The following is a 12,805-nucleotide window of genomic DNA, read 5'->3' on the forward strand; positions in this document are numbered from 1 at the left end:
TTCAGCCTGGTGCTGGTTACTGTTATATAGGTGGAACCCTACGCTGTTGTTTTTCTTTTTATAAGGGGGGGGGGAGTGTTAATCAGCCAGTGCCTTCCCAGCCATTGACCTCACCACACGTCACTGCAATAAACAGGGATATTTCTCGGCTTTGTTTTTGGAAAGTGCGGTCTGTACGGAAATGTATTTATTTCCACGTCGAAAAAAAAAATAGTCTTGTCTATTGGATTCCGATGTTGACCCTCTGGGGAATATTTTATTAAAGCTATTTTGTGGGAGATCACTGCAAAATCGAAGTATCTCTTAGATGTAACGGCAGATATCATCGATATTTGCAGCAATCCCATCCATGTCTGGCTGCAAAAGCAGCCACATAGGTTTTTATGGGGGCTGCTATGGACGTCGAAAATACCAAGCTTCAGAATTCCAAGCATTCCGAAGCTTGGTCACAGCAGCTAATGCCATCTAAAGATGGCGTTAGCTCATAGAAGCCTATGGGCAACTTGTTCGCGAGGGATCTTGACGCAATTTTGTAACCACAAGAGGGGCATATGTTGGTAAATATGCCCCTCTATGTGATCACTGGATTTGCAATTGTAATTACCACCAACACAGAGAACAGGTGAGTTTTTAATGGCTTTTCCAAAACAGATTAACTCGCCAGCCATCCCTTAGTTAAAGTAAATGTCAACATTTTAATTTTTATACCATACATAGAGGAAAACTAAATGTTTCAGTCTTACACTGACATCCTGCTACAGCTCTGAAAAATAAATAAAACAGAGTATTACCTCCCCATTCTGGGAAACTACATCTGCCACGGGGGTTTATTTATTAAGCTGTGGGCCTGTAAAAGGGGCAATGATTTTAAGAGCAAAACACGGGGCAAAGCATATATGCCTGGAATCCGGATGGAGACCTGATTTTGGGGGAGACGAAACAAGCCATAGGGGTATATTTACTAAAGTGCGAGTTTTTAGAAGTGGAGTTGTTGCCCATAGCAACCAATCAGATTATAGCTCTTATCTAGCAGGTGTTAGATAAATAAGTAGAATCTGATTGGTTCCTATGGGAAACATCTCCACTTCTAAAAACCCGCACATTAGTAAATATACCATACATGCCTACTCTCCCGGAAGTCGCGGGAGGCTACCAATTTTTCAGGTAACACCCCGCAGCCTCGGTAGAGTAGGCATTTCTTCCGCATTCCTGCCCACTTCCTAGTGAAGTGGGCAGAATGGGGAGAATTTCAGCGGCGATCGCGGGTCCCCGTGTAGGGGGCGGGGCTTAATGACGCGATTAACGATGCAAACCATCATGTACCACCCCCATTACCACCCAACTGCTTGGCAAGTATGAAATATACCCCTTAGACAGAGATAAATATCTCTTTCCCAGGCTTGATAAATCATGACCATAGTCAGGGGCACCGAGAGGTGGGGGGGAAGCAGGTACTAATTACGCGGCACTGCAAAAATTATTTTTTTTACATTTTTTTAGTCCTAAAGGGCTGTGGCCACGCCTCCTACAATTAGGCCACGCCCCTTTCACCGGCTCGGATACGGCTCTCAGCGGGCCCTGCCCATAGTGATAGAGATACAAAAAGACATGGTTTCTCTCCTGTATCTAGCTCTGTGCAAGAACATGCATCCAAGTGCAATCTATGAGTAATGACAACTACAGGTGTAAACATTTAAATCGATAGAATATAACCAGGCCAGGGCAATAGTTTGCATATTGGATCCGCATTCGGTATGAATAGCCGGCTGCCGCATGACCGGCAGTTCGATTCCCGGCTGTGGCCGCCCGACAAAAGAGCAGAGCCCGGCAGCTGAAGCCCGACAGCGCTGGAAATCCCGATCGTCCCTAAGGTAAGTACTTACTAACCTAACCAACCCCCTCTAACCCTAACCCTCCCTTAGGGGTGCCTAACCCTAACCTCCCCCCCAAGTGCCTAACCCTAACCTCCCCCCTCTAAGTGCCTAACCCTAACCCCCCCTTCCCCGCTGCCTAAACCTAAGTTCCCCTGGGGGGGTGCCTAACCCTAAGTCCCCCTCGGGGGTGCCTAACCCTAACACTCCCCCTAGCCTAACCCTAACCCTCCTGGGGGGTGCCTAACCCTAATTCCCCCCCGGGTGCCCTAAACCTAACCCTCCCCAACGGCTGTACACTCGCGCCGCCCGGCATCCCTTCGATCGGGATGCCGGGTGCCTGTCTCCCGGCGTCGGGAAAATGACAGGCGTCTAGATTTTAGACACCTGTCATGTAACCCTAGGCAGGATAGAGGATTCGGGAAGCCGGCGGCCGCAATCCCGACCGTATCCCCACATAATAACAGATGTTTGAGACTGTCTGTAATGTTACATACTCATTTATGCATAATATTATTACAAGGCGCTTTTGTCCCATATTAGCTCAAAATGTCATTGTGCATAATCCCCTCCAGTTTAACGAGCAGTCGAGCACCAAACACCATCAACTAGATAGAGCTGTAAATGTGAATCGTGCGGAAAAGATACGTTGCAATTTGGCGCATTAAAACCGGCAATGCGACAGAGACACAGATGCATGAAGGGACAGGATGTCTGACGGCCATCAGGGAAAGAAGGACACATCAGGAAAAGTACCAACTGGGTTCCTGAAAAAAGATGTCTCCCAGAATAAAAGGAGCTTATTGTATTAGGATGTAATGGCCGGCATTAGTATTCAAACATTCATACATTGTCTGGAGAATGGACGGTTCAATTGTGCAAAAATAATGTATTTAACTTTGACTGAAAGATCCTCCAATTCAAGCCGGTCAACTTAAAACCAGAGCAGGGTATCACATGATCCCTATCCCTCTGTGTCTGGTCTCCTCTGTTAGGTGTCTATTGTCTGGTGTAACAAAGTTAGTTTTGTCCCCTCTGTTGGGGAGCTGAGGATCTCTGAAGGGGTCAGGACACGACGCTGTCACAGAGGCGATGCTCCCGTTCTATTAAACACTATTATGTTCCTGTGACCTATTTTGTTAAAAAACAGAAGGGCTGCTGGTGGCTTGGCTCCAAGGCAGTGAGAATTGGCTTTAGTACATGACTAGGGAAACCAGTGACTTCTGATAATAAAGAGCAATGCAATGTGCTGGTGTTACACAAATAAACAAAGTCTGTATTGCTGGCTAAAAAAAATAAAACAAAAACAAAACACATAGCAAATGCTAATCTAATAAAGAATTACTAGGCATGCTACTGTATCTTAGTCTGTATGTGTGTTTTCCTTTCAAGGACAACTATTGCATAACGGAAATATTTAAAAATAATATCTATTTTTTTTAGCTTTGTTATTATAATTTATCTCACATGCAAAAAAAGTATAATACTGACACTTTATAAACTTTTATGCTTATGACTATATCCAGTAGTCAGTGGCATCCGATGATCGGGGTCATACAGCAGTGAGCTGCAGGGTCAGAATTCTAAGCAAACATTTATTGTGAGTATATACTTTATAGCAGGGCTTGCCAAGCCCGGTCCTCAAGGCACCGTAACAGCCCAGGTCATACTTGCCTGCACTCCCGGAATGGCCGGAAGGCTCCCGAAAATCATGTGGTGCTTCCGGAAAAGTGGGCAAGTCTCCCGTACTCTCACAGCTTGCACCTCCCCACTGCCCCCACTCCACCTGCTTGCAACCCCCCCTCCCCCGCAGCCGCCCTCTTATAGAGCTCAAGTGGGCGGTCCATGCTTGAGCACAGATGGGTGAATCAAACTGACTGAGGTACTAATTAAGCAACCTGCACTTAAACATGGATATGCTTAAAACCTGGACTGTTAGTGTGCCTTGCGGATGAGTTTGGGTACCAATGCTTTATAGCTTAGTCTCATTGATATTTCCCTATTTTAGATATTGTGTAATTAGTTACCACATAAAGCCGTTCACTTTTACAGGGTGCGGTATACAAGGTCGAAATTCACTATGTCGATAACACTAATTTAGATACGAGAATGTCAGCAAGGTCGAAATGCTAATGTGATAGAATGTTGACAAACCATCCCTGGTGACCCAGCGGTAGCTTACCTGGTTCTGGAGGCAGCGGTGTCACCAGTGGTGGCTTCCGGGTCCCGGCAGTCATGTTTGAGTAGTTCCAGCGCAGACTTCTGACTTCCACACACCCATAAACCCCCTCCCCCCGCTGCCTAACCCTAATCCCCCTCTAGTGCCTAACCCGTAGGCCCTGCAGCCTAACCCTGTTGATATACTGATAATGTTGCGATTCACATGTCAACAATTCAGATGCAACATTGTGAACATGTCGACATTCTGAGGATGTTGAGATGTTGCATGTCGATATTTCAACAATGTCGACTTCATACCTGTCAAAATTGTGAGCTAAGGCCCTGATTCAGACCCACTCGCAAGCGTCTGTCCGCTCGCAAGTGGGTCGATGTTGTGCACTGCGCACGACGGCGGGAGCTCCGTCGTGCGCATGCGCCAGACGCGACGAGCGAAGGACTTTCCTTCGCTCGTTGTGTCTGATCAAAGGGGGTGTGCTGTTGATGTTGATTGACAGCATGCCCCCTTTGGTGGGCGTGCCGGGGGCGTGCCTCCCTGACGGGGGCGTTCCCAAGGGAACGCCTACCGTCAGAAGCCGGCCCACTGACATCACTAGTGATGTCAGTGGGAGTGATTTTGGCTCTGATAGAGCCAAAATCACTCCGGGAACTCAACCGCAGGCTCCGGCTCGCAGTGGCGATGGTCGCGATGGTCAAGACCATCGCGGCCATCAAACTGCACGCTCGTATAGGCTGTGGGTGGTGACCCACAGCTATACGAGCGTCCAGGAGGACGCTCCATAATTATGGAGGGCGGCCCTCATTCAGAGCGTGCGCTCTGCTCAGAGCGTACAGCTCTGAATGAGGGCCTAAATTCCTTGTATACGGCTTTATACTTAGCCAATAAAGTTGATTCTGATCAAGACTGACCGGTGAAGCAGTGAGTTACTTTTTTTTATTTTTTGTAATTGATTTGCAATATAAACTCTGTGTTATTGCTGCATAATAGTAATTTCACCTGACGGAGCTGTCTGGTCTGCGTTGTAATATGGTTACTGACACTTTGGGCCAGCTTCTGAGTTGCGGAGTGCAAAACGTAGAGCTAATACGCCCATATTTTGCCTTCAGTCCTCCTTTTGTTAGAGCAGCAGTCATCACTATCAATGGCACATACATCTATTCCATGCTAAGCGCAGGATATGCACAGAATGTGGCGTCCTCTTGGCATAATAGATAAGTCTGACTACACGCCTAATACACACCCATGGTGTTACATGCATACGCCTTATTACCACCGAGTCACGCCCAAGTATGCCCATTCAGCCATCGGAGGGAAAAAATTCAGGAGGAGAGTTATCAAAGCTTGGAGAGAGATAAAGTGGAGAGAGGTAAAATACCAATCAATCAGCTCCTACTTTAATTGTCATTTTTAAAACACAGCAGGTTAAATGACAGGAGTGAATTGGTTGGTACTTTATCTCTCTCCAAGCTTTGATAAATCTCCCCCTAAGATGGGTTTGGCACAGAGAACAAATAAGGTCGGGAATTAAAATTTAGGGGTCTATGTACTAAGCAGTGTTAGGAGACAGAGTGAAAAGTGATAAGGTGGCAGCCAATCAGCTCCCAACTGTCATCTCACAGGCTGTGTTTGAAAAATGACAGTTGGGAGTGGATTGGCTGGTACCTTATCACTTTTCACTCTGTCTCCTTCCTAACCAATGTTGTTGGTAATTAGCCACTGCAGCACGGTGCGCCCTAGGATTAATCTTCCTTGCCGCATCCTGAAGTTGCTTCCTCCTTTTAGGGTGGATGTATCTGGCACGTTTGGCAGGAGCCTTCTTGGGCACAGGAAGAGGTGAAGCCTGTGAGAGGTGTTAGGCAGAGCCGGGCTGGAGGAGGGGTGGTGTGATGCACATTATTTAAGATTCACGTGGCAGGTACGCATCACAATTGCCCCTAGAGAGGTCCTGCATAAAGCTTTGCCTCCCCACGGGATGATGTTCAGCACCAAAACACTCCTAGAGCTCACCATTGCGGAAAATCTTGAAGACGATCTGGAACAGTTTCCCAGCCGCCGCCAGTTTGCATAAACCACCTTATGTAAAGGGTTGGGACATGTCAAGGAGGTACTCAGCGGAGCTGGTGTAGTTGTCCCCGTCACTGTCATGGGACATGATGGAGAACTCCTCCCAGTTGTCCACCACGTGCCTCACAATTGCTTCACTAGCCATTAGCTGAGTGTCATACATGAGATAGGAGGGGGACAGGTCTCCTATGGTGGGCACCATCTCCTCACTAACTTTCAAAAACTCAATTGCCATGTTCGAGAAAATGAAAAATACCAATAAATACCAAGTGACATATCCAAATAGAAAAATCCTAGTCAAAATGTTAAATCCTTAGCAGTGGCGACTCTAGAGGTGGAGCCACACCAGCTGCCACCCTAAATGCTGCCGAACGTCACTGGCAGTTGGTGTGGCTCCCCATTTTGAATATTGGACTGTGCTGCAGCCTCAACTCTGAAGCCACCACTCGACCCAGACAATGGGCATACAGTCCCGCAGCACTCAGGACATGTTGCTGTTGCCCAATCACCTCGGTCGAGAGGAAGCATTTTACCACTTTTCACCCCCTAAAGGGGTCGAATTATGAAAGATCCCTGCTTAGATGGTGCTTACATCATGGAAGGAATATATCCCAGAATTTAATGTATCTAGGTCCAGGGGTTTTGGCCGGATGTTGATGAGTCAGTCAGTCAATCAGTCAGGGCATTTGTTTTTATATATATAAATAGATGACCATCAGCAAATGTACTGACGGCTGGTACCATGTCTTATGGTAAAATAAGCCGCCTCCAGAAAATTGCAGTGATAGAAAAAATAAAACAGTAAGTAGAGCGCTACGCCAAGGTTACAGCAACAACGATACGTGGGTGAATAGTTATAAGCCTATCATGGTTTTCCGGAACTCCGATGTTAAGGTAATTCTCTGATGATTGAGGATCTGTGTATGCACCGAAGCTGCGCTGCACATTTGCAGATCAGGTGCTGCTGTCATTTGGGGGTGGCACAAGGCTGTGTTCCAGAAAATGGGGGCGGGGCAGATATCGGCCCCCTTTTCTGGCATGCTGAAGCCAGTGGCTGCCTCCTTATTTGCAACTTCATTGTTCCTAGCTGAGGGTTACTCAGATGTCCGATGGTAACGCAGTTGAACCGACGGCCGTGTTTTTTGATGCAGCAGCCAATCCGAGAAGATTACACAAGACACCTCCAGCAGCATTTACATATTGTCGCACAATAGCGTCCATCTCCTAATCAGCCCCATGATCTACATTCGCAGCTGTATTACTCTACTTCCCCACGGTGTGAAACATCTCAGGTTCTCCCAACTGATGGAAACATTACTATACATTTGTGAAAGTCACAAGATGAAATAAGCACAATTTGCAGTTTGTGTTTTATGGTCCTTCGTTTGGTGTCAGCGTAGAGATTGCTGTGGATGATGACACATCTCAGGGCACGAGTAAAGAGTAATTCCCCCTAGATGACATAAGGAGCATTGGAATTTCTCTGGAGCGATCTTTCCACTATGCTACATCTCGGCCACTAGAGGGTGCAGCTGAGCACTTATATCCTCTGCAATTGGTTGTTGTGATAAATATTAATCAAATGTTTTGACCAAGATGCAGATATAATTACCTATACTTCTCTATTTGATATACTGAGAAATGTTCTTGCTCACTCTAACAATTTCAGTGACCAATTTTTTATTTTTTTTTAAAGTGATAGGAGCCTCGGATACTTGCAGCATTATTTAAAATTGTTTTTTTGTTTGTTTTAAGAATTTAAAAATTCTTCAGAACCATCTTCTCATCGGTGTCGTCTCTTCACTGGCAGCTCGCTTGCGCAGAAGGTCTCCAGTCCTCGCCAGAGATGCAGGTCTGCTCAGCTGCAGCAGATCTATTATAATTAGGGATGGCCATCAATGATTTGCAACCATTCGCAGAACATAACCATCGATGGCTAAGCGATGGTGCAGACATTGATGGCCATAACTACTTATCAAGGGCAATCGCAAAATTTCTAGAGGGGGGTTCCCAGAGTGAGTGTGGCCAGTCCATTAAGAGGACAGTATTAGCACTTAACCAGCTTTAACATGCGTCATACAAAGTTTATTGTGATTTGTGTGTCATAATTCCAGCATATACAGGACCAGCGATCACAGTAATTAGCCATTAGATGTGGCAGTAGGGCCATCCTGCCTGAGCTGAATGTTTTCATTTCTGATGTGGGCACCTTTCCAGAGCATGGGAGGTGGACACAGTGGCGGTACACACTCAGTTGACCAATGTTTTTCGACTGCACATGCGTTCCTATTGTCTGCGCACAGAGATGCAGGGTCTTATTATACTGGGCATTTTTGGGAGGTAGTGGTGAAGTGGCAAAACCGTCTTGAGCGTGTCGCTGGAGACCGCTGGTTAGATAGAGACGTAGATCCGCTGACAGTCAGACGGAGTATGGGGGGGTTATTCGTAAAAGCTTGGAGAGAGATAAAATTGCGAGAGATAAAGCACCAACCAATCAGCTCCTGTCACTTCACAGGCTATGTTTGAAAAATAACGGTTAGGAGCTGATTGGTTGGTACTTTATCTTTCACAATTTTATCTCTCTCCAAGCTTTCATGAATAGACCCCTTGGTCAGGAATCAGGGCCAGTTCTAGACATTGTGGAGCTCAGGGCGAAAGTTCCCAGTTGCGCCCCCCCCAAAAAAAATGTAAAATAACTTTTTTAGATGGAATTTCTCTGCACCTGCTGAAAGCGCGAGTGCTTCCGGAAAGGGCGCGTGTCCTTGCGGAACACCCCCAATTCATCACACTGTGGGGCATGCCCAGCCCTTATGAAGGTGCTGGGCTTCCCCCAAGCTCTCCCCTCATGGCGAATAATTGCCATGTGCAGTAATGCTCCTTACACAGTAATGCCCTTTATAACACATTATGCCACATGTAGTAATGGCCTTTATAACACATTATGCCACCCGTAGTAATGCCCTGTATAACAGATTATGCCACACACAGTAATGCCCTGTATAACACATTATGCCACACACAGTAATGCCCTGTATAACACATTATGCCACACGCAGTAATGCCCTTTATAACACATTATACCACACGCAACAATGCCCTTTATAACACATTATGCCACCTGCAGTAATGCCCTGTATAATACATTATGCCACATGCAGTAATGGCCTTTATAACACATTATGCCACATGTAGTAATGCCCTTTATAACACATTATGCCACACGCAGTAATGCCCTGTATAACACATTATGCCACACACAGTAATGGCCTGTATAACACATTATGCCACACACAGTAATGCCCTTTATAACACATTATGCCACATGCAGTAATGGCCTTTATAACACATTATGCACCTGCAGTAATGGCCGTTATAACACATTATGCCACATGCAGTAATGCCCTGTATAACACATTATGCCACACGCAGCAATGCCCTTTATAACACATTATGCCACCTGCAGTAATGCCCTGTATAATACATTATGCCACACACAGTAATTCCCTTTATAATACATTATTCCCAATTCAAATTACGCCACACAGTAGTCCCTTATTCATGTTATGACACACAGTGGTGCCCCTTTTACACAATGCCCAAATTAGTGCCCCTTATACACAAGGCCCACATTAGTAGTGCCCCTAAGACAATGCCCAAAGTCGTAGTGCCCCTTACACAATGGCCCCGGTAGTGTTGCCCCCATGCAGTGCCCTCATTAGTAGTGCCCACAGTGGTAATGCCCACAGTGTTAATGCCCCCTTTGGTAATGTCCCCTATAGTAGTGCCCACAGTAGTAATGTGCCCTATAGTAGTGCCCACAGTTATAATGCCCACATTAGTAGTGCCCCAGTAGTAATGCCCCCTATAGTAGTGCCCAGAGTAGTAATGCCCCCTATAGTTGTGCCCACAGTTGTAATGCCCCCACTAGTAGTGCCCCCTATAGTAGTACCTCCAGTAGTAATGCCCACTATAGTAATGCTCATAGTCATGCCCCCAGTAGTAATGCCCCCCTATAGAAGTTCCTCCAGTAGTGATGCCCCCATTAGTAATGCCCCCTGTTGTATTGCCCCTATAGTCGTGCCCCCAGTAGTAATGCCCCCCTATAGAAGTTCCTCCAGTAGTAATGCCCCCATTAGTAATGCCCCCTGTTGTATTGCCCCTATAGTCGTGCCCCCAGTAGTAATGCCCCCCTATAGCCATGCCCCCAGTAGTAATGCCCCCTATAGCCATGCCCCCAGTAGTAATGCCCCCCTATAGCCATGCCCCCAGTAGTAATGCCCCCCTATAGCCATGCCCCCAGTAGTAATGCCCCCCTATAGCCATACCCCCAGTAGTAATGCCCCCTATAGCCATGCCCCCAGTGCTGGTGCTTCTGAAAAAAAAATGCAATTAAAATACAAACACAATGCTCACCTTTAGCCCCACTCCTGCGTCTGCTGCCGTCCGGTCCGACCGCAGGTCCACCACGGATCTATGGGAGAGACATCATGACGTCCCTCCCATAGTGCTCAGTCTCTGCCAGAGCTCAGGAGTGAGCTCTGGCTTTCGGCTGCCGTTGCAGGGAAGGAGCCGGGTGCCTGCTGATAACAAATATCAGAGGGCGCCCGTCCAATGGAGCCTCCCTGCGGCGTCCAGCGGGGGAGGGGGAACCAGCACTGTTTTATTTTTCTGGGATTTTGTTTTTTTCACTCCTGAGTGGCGCCCTCTAGAGGCCGGTGCTCCGGGCGATAGCTCTGTTAGTCCACCCCTAGAACCGCCACTGCCAGTAATAGAACTCAAGACCTCAGGTCTGGGAGGCAGTAATGCTAACCACAACACCATCCGCGATCAACAGTGTAGACAAAACCTTTTTACTTATTTATGAATATTTAATGCTCCGTAGCATTTCACAAGTGGGGACAAAACGTTGTTGCATTGTTTATATATAAAGATAATAATATGATAACGTGTTTGCTAAGGGCAAGCGAGATAAGTGTCCTCTCTGCAGCCGGGAGGATCGAGGTAGTGAAATGATTCTTTAGGGTCTATTCCAAGGATGAAATCCACGCTGTGCAATCCCAGGACTCAGCACAAGGCTGACATATTCCATGGCGGAGCCCAGCCCCGCTGCTTTTCCACTTGATGTAATGGATGTAGTGTCACATTCTACTCATCCTGCGTATGATGAAAACTCTTCATACTGGGGGGGACCAATTATGACAAGTGAGTCACAGCAGAACAGATGGGTCGTCTAAATATCCAAAGCAATGAGCCCAGGAAAATAAAATGAATACGAAGTGACTCATAGTAATTCTATCATGCTTCAGAGTTCCCTTTAATAACAAGTAACATTTAAAATGAAAGTCGCCATCTATGAATACATATTTGATGTCTTAATATAACACAGTAGGGGAATCCGTCCATGGAAATAAGCTCTATTACACTGATGCCTGATCCATAAAAAGCATCAATGCTTCCATGTCTGTGTGCCCTACCCAGTAGCATTAATAGTGTTATCATTACCGCCCACCCGATAATGAAATATGAAAATTTGATTGCCATTACAGTGTTGTATAAAATGGAACATAAATGAAATGCAATATTTTGCATACGCTCAGTGGCCTCTTTATTAGGTAATCCTGTACACATGCTCATTAAAGCGAATATCTTATCAGCCAATCATGTGGTAGCAACTCAGTTGCTAAAAGTGTGCAGGAATGGTCAAGAGATTCAGCTGTTGTTCAGACCAAACCCCAGAATGGGGGAGAAATGTGATAGAGGGGATTCTAACGCACAACAGTCCCTAGAGCTTAAAGATAATGGTGTGCAAACCAAAAAACAGCCAGTGAGGGTAATTCTGTGGGTGAAAACACCTTGCTAACGAGGCAGGTGAGAGGAGAATGGCCAGACTGGTTCAAGCCAACGATAAGGCTACAGTAACTCCAATAACTATACGTTACAGCATTGGTATGCAGAACAGCATCATCTCATGGCACAGCACATTGAATCTTGAAGTGGATGGACAACAGCAGCAGAAGAACACACTGGGTTCCACTCCTGTCAGCTAAGACCTAGAAACTGAGGTAACGGCAGGCACAGACTCGCCAACACTGGACAGTTGGAGATTAGAAAATATTGGCTGATCTAAAGTATATTGATGTCTTCTGGGATACACATTATGAATCCATAGCTCCGTCCTGCTGGTGGTGCACTACTATGGGGAATGCGGAATGCTTTATTGGCACTCATTAGGTCCCTTATTACCAGTTGAACATTGTTTAAATGCCCCAGGGTACCTGAGTTTTGTTGGTGACCCTCCCTGTCCATCCCTTTATGGCAGGGATGGGGACCTCAGGCCTGGGGGCCGTATGAGGCCCCTGGAGTCATTTGGTCTGGCCCTTGGAGCTTTTTTCTGCTAGCCTCATCTGGATAGCAGGGTGCCTGTAATGGCACCCAGCGGGCAGAATCTATGCAGCAGTGCCACCTGGAGTGTCCTTAGGATGCTTCAGACGGTCAAATCGCTGCCCTTACAGCTCCCTGGAGCATCCTCAGGATGCTCCAGGCATTGCTGTAATCACTGGAGATTGTGGCCCCAGTCCCCATGTGACATCACACGGAGGGGGTGTGGCCTGCAACGGGCCCGCAAATAATGTTATATATATCAAAATGGCCCTCGGCAGAAAAAAGGTTCCCCACCCCTGCTTTATGGCCA

General features: G+C 46.6%; 1 pseudogene; it reads right to left on the reverse strand.

Moving 5' to 3' along the window:
- Positions 1-6,349, reverse strand: part of LOC148480537 (uncharacterized) — a 47,784-nt pseudogene extending 41,435 nt beyond the window's left edge.
- Positions 6,350-12,805: the final 6,456 nt, after the last annotated feature.

The sequence above is a fragment of the Taudactylus pleione genome, unplaced genomic scaffold, assembly GCF_031769625.1.
Source record: "Taudactylus pleione unplaced genomic scaffold, aTauple2 ptg000611l, whole genome shotgun sequence".
Classification (NCBI taxonomy): domain Eukaryota; kingdom Metazoa; phylum Chordata; class Amphibia; order Anura; family Myobatrachidae; genus Taudactylus; species Taudactylus pleione.